The sequence below is a fragment of the Papaver somniferum genome, chromosome 11 (assembly GCF_003573695.1).
Source record: "Papaver somniferum cultivar HN1 chromosome 11, ASM357369v1, whole genome shotgun sequence".
Taxonomy (NCBI): Eukaryota; Viridiplantae; Streptophyta; class Magnoliopsida; order Ranunculales; family Papaveraceae; genus Papaver; species Papaver somniferum.
The window spans coordinates 103,576,585-103,581,854 of NC_039368.1; positions in this window are offsets into that span (position 1 = coordinate 103,576,585).

The window sequence follows — 5,270 nt, forward strand, 5'->3', positions numbered from 1 at the left end:
TGTCAGGATGTTAGATAAACAAGTTGAACATAACTAGTCATTTACTAACGAGATTAGTAGTGTCATGATTGATAGAGGACTGGTCAAAAACGTAGATAACCCTACTAAGGGAGAATATCAAAAATGTTCAAAATCAACATCCAGACATCTAGAACTGGCCAGAAAATTCTTCAAAAAGGGATGGAAATGTTTAACTCAGAAAATTTTCCTTGCGAAACATCTGATTAAACGTGTCATGGGATTGTATAAAGAACTAACAAGATATCATAAATCTGGTGAACAATGTCTAAGAGATTTTTCACTCAAAACAACTTCACCTTTCCAATGGTTTCTAGATAGTGGATGTAGCAGACACATGACTGGTGATCTTTCATGGTTCACAAAGACTGAAGGCTACAAGGGAGGATCGATAACATTTGGAGATGGGAGTAGCTGTCTAATCAGCAAGAAAGGTACTATCAAGATTCCAGGTATTTCCAAAATTCATGATATTGTTTATGTTAAAGGAATGAAAGCAAATCTTCTTTCAGTGAGTCAAATTTGTGATAAAGGTCATAAAGTCATCTTCAATATGAAAGGTTGTGATATTAAAGACAAGTCCGGAAAAATTATTTTTCGAGGACGAAGAAGTATGAAAAAATGTTATCTACTCGATATACAGTCAAATTTATATTGTAACCTGACTAAGGTTGATTCACTCCATTTATGGCATGAACGTTTTGGTCATGTTAACTACCGAATGCTTGGTAAGCTCATTAACCGTGAACTTGTCAGAGGTGTTCCAAAGAAAAATACTAAAGTAAAAGGTGTATGTGGTGCTTGTCAAAAAGGTAAGCAAGGAAAAATTCCCCCCAAACTTTCTCGAGACGTAGCCACTCGTGCTCCTCTCGATCTAATTCATATGGATCTGTTTGGTCCAATTCAACAAGCTACTGTTGGAGGAAAGAAATATGCTTTAGTAATGGTAGATGACTATACATGTTTCACATGGTTTCCTTCTTGAAACACAAGAATGATACTCTTGAGGAGTTCAAAATCATTGTGAGTAGGATTCAAAATGAGCAAGGTCGCAAACTTAAAAGAATAAGAAGCGATCGTGGTACAGAATTCAAGGATGCAAAAGTATATGAATACTGCAATGAACTTGGAATTAGTCATCAATTCTCTGCCCCTATTATACCTCAAGCAAATGATGTAGCTGAGAGAAAGAATAGAAATATTCAAGAAACAGCAAGAGTAATGCTTCACAATAAAAACTTACCATTAACCTTCTGGGGGGGAAGCTGTTTTTACAGCATGTTACCTTATAAATAGGGTCTATTTAAGATCTAAAACTCTTAATACTCCTTATGATTTATGGTATGGAAGAAAACCCAATCTAAGTTATTTAAGGGTTTTCGGAAGCAAATGCTATATTCTTAAAGACAGAGAACATAGAGGAAAGTTTGATTCCAAAAGTGATGAAAGAATCTTCCTAGGCTATGTTTCTGATAGCCGTGCTTTCCGGGTATATAAACTGAGGACAAAAGTCATGATGGAATAAATTAACGTGGTTATTGATGACATTAGCGATTTCAGTCAAGACAATCATATTTCAGAACTACCTCCCTATGAAACGGTTATCAAAGAAAAACAGACTGAAAAAGAACCATCAATTGTTCCTCTAGTTAGTGACACTGATGATAAAGATGACAATGAAAGTATTGTTTAACAACCCAATGATACCGAAAATATTGTACAAAAACCTGCTAAGTGGGTACATCAAAGACATTCATCTGGAGATATCATTGGAGATGCTAATGCAAGAGTTATGACTCGAAGAGAACTTCAAAATGTTTGTCACTACACATGATTTTTATCTTCAATATAACCAAAAAATATTGAAGAAGCTCTTAGTGAACCTGCTTGGGTAAACTCAATGCATGAAGAACTTAATCTGTTTAAAAGACAAGAAGTATGGGATTTTGTGCCTAATCCAACAGGAGTAAACATTGTCGAAACAAAGTGGATCTACAAGAAAAAGTCAGACGAATTCGGAAGAATTGTCAGAAACAAAGCCAGACTCGTTGTTCAAGGGTATTCTCAAATTGAAGGTATTGACTTTGACGAAACTTTTGCTCATGTTGCTCGTTTAGATTCTATTAGATTACTACTTGATTATGCTTGCTATCTAAAGATTAAACTCCATCAAATGGATATTAAATATGCATTCCTTAATGGAGATCTAAAAGAAGAGGTATTTGTTGCTCAACCAAAAGGGTTCGAAGATCCATTATTTCATGATCATATCTTTAAGCTCAAAAAGGCATTGTATGGTCTAAAATAAGCTCCAAGAGCCTGGTATGATAAACTAACATCCTTTTTACTTCAAAAAGGATTCTCTAGAGGAGGTGCTGATAAGACACTTTTCACCAAATGGAATGGAAAACATGTTCTTATAGCTCAGATATATGTAGATGACATCATCTACGGATCCACCTCAAAATCTCTGACAGATGAATTTCTGAATCTTATGTGTGGAGAATTCGAAATGAGTAATGTTGGAGAATTATCATATTTTCTTGGTTTGCAAATACAGCAACGAAAAGACAATATTCTTCTCTCTCAAGAAAAATATGCAAGGAATTTGGTTGAAAAATTCGAATTAAAAAGTGCAACTCCTATGGCGACACCAATGCCAACTACCGGAAAATTTCATCAAATCCAGGAGAAAAATCAGTAGATCAAAAATTATACAGATCTATGATAGGAAGCTTGCTTTACTTGACTGCAACAAGACCAGACATTGCTTTTAGTGTAGGATGTTGTGCAAGATTTCAAGCAGATCCCAGAGAATCACATCTAAAAGTTGTAAAACGAATCATATGATACGTTAATGGTACCCTGGATTATAGTTTATCTTATTCTATGGATACGAACAACAATCTCGTTGCCTACTCAGATGCTGATTGGGCAAGATATGTAGAAGACCGAAAAAGCACCTCTAGCGGATGCTTCTATGTTGCGCAAAATCTTGTAGCCTGGCACAACAAGAAACAAAATTCACAGTCCTTGTCGACATGTGAAGCATAATATATTGTTGCTGGTACATGTTGTACTCAACTTTTGTATATGAAACAAATGCTCATTGACTATGGAATAAATATTTCAACTATGAGCATATTGTGTGATAACTCAAGTGCTATTCGCTTGGCTGAAAATCCAGTTGAACATTCTCGTACTAAAAATATAGATATTAGGTATCACTTTATTATAGAATTATATGAGAATGGAGTTATCAAATTAGAATATGTGCCATCTGAGCGTCAACTTGATGATATTCTCACTAAACCCTTAGATAGGTCAACTTTCGAAAATCTAAGTAAGTCTATTGGCATTGTCAAGGTACATTAGTACCTTGTGTTTCGAGGTTTCAACTTTTGCATCGCACAGTTAAAACCGGTTTTCAACCTTTCTCTGGTAAAGATTGCTCTTTGTTGTTGTTCTTTTGTTTTGGCGGGAGGATGACAACTTTAATAGGGGAGAGTTCTAAGTGAACTTGCACTTAATGACATATCTTAAGAGGAGAAGAGGATGCGGAATTTGGGGTAACAATCTTGTTAGTTAAATGTTTTCCTGTTTAAGAAAAGCATGATTTTATTTCATATCCTTATTGCTTTTGCTTAACAAAAATTTCGGTACAATTGATGTTGATTCCATTGTTTGTGTATGGATGTTTGATTATGATTCAATTGTTTCCGGCTAGGAAAAACTATTGTTATCTTTCGTTATTGTTTGATATCAAATGTTTAGGCTTACAAAATTTCGGTGCAATTGCGGTGCTATAATGTCTATGTTTGTTTCAATTGCCTCCGGTTAAGATAAATGATTATGCAAGTTGATTTATTTGGTTTGTATGGATTGTTTATGGCTTAACAAAAGTGTTTCGGGATCATTTGTTTAGTCCAAGTGATTTCCGGATAAGAGAAACTAAGTTTTTCGGATCTTAGTTAGACTTATCAAATGTGAAGGTTTTGGTTATTCAAGTCTAACTGAATGCCTTAACAAGAATTACTAGTTAACTAATCTAGTATTTGTTTTGTTTAAAAGTGAAAGGTCTAAGTTATTTTTGAGAATAATTAGAGCCTGATGAGAAAAATAAAGTTAATTCTGATCTTTATTTTGGTCTTATCGAACAAGCGATTGTACTTGTACAATCGGTTTAGCAAAAGAACTAAGGTTCTTAGTCGATTTTTGATATGCTAAACTATGAGGGAAAATTTCTTCGGGCAATTGTTTCCTATATAACATGTTAAAACCAAATTAATTGTAGTTTCAGTTGTGATATTGGTTATCTAAAATGGTGTGTAAAACCCTCGTGCTCAACTCTTATAGGTTTGCAAATTCTCTTTGCGAGATTTGTAAGATCCTTTCGATTTGTCCTTTAATTTTTTGTTTCTTTGTCATTTTGTGGAAAAAACGAGGAGAAATATATGGAGTAAACAAGTGATATTGACTTGCTGCGAGTTGGTATCACTAAGGGAAAGGACATTTGCGCTAAAACGTTTATTCTAACGAAAAGAGTGAAAACATAGACTAAAGGGGAGTCACATACCATATGATATGTAGTTATGAGGAACTACATGGAAATAATAAAAACGTGTGGATTGAAAATCTACCTATCTTACCTTTAGGGGGAGTATTAGCTTTGTTATTATAATGTCAGCAACGGCATTTAATGATTGAATTTAATGCATGTTTTGCGCTGTTGAACTTGGAATCAAGCGTATGCGTATAATGAATTTTTGTAATTTGTTTATCTATATGATGTAAGAGTTTTGTCACTAAAATTGACAAAGGGGGATATTCTTAGAGCATAGCTCGGTTGAACCCACCAAGTGTTGGTATGTCAAGTTTAGTTGTCACATTTTAGCGAATCAAAACTCATTTAAAGAGTCGCTTGATTATATACTAGAGTCAACTTCGTATAGGTTAGCTTGAAAGTATTAGGATATGAGACTTACAAGAAGTATGGAGATACAACGACAACATCATCCTTCCTATTGACGTTAGTAATATTTGACTTGAACTGTTTCATTCCCTAGCATATCTTTCAAGTCGTGCATATTGAAAACATAACTGCGAAGCTATGTATGAAACTCTAGTTAGACATAGTATTAAGGAATACAATACGAGGTTTATTGCTTAACCAGTTATGTTTTCAATATGCACGACTTGAAAGATATGCTAGGGAATGAAATAGTTCAAGTCAAAACCATTAAACTTTGTAT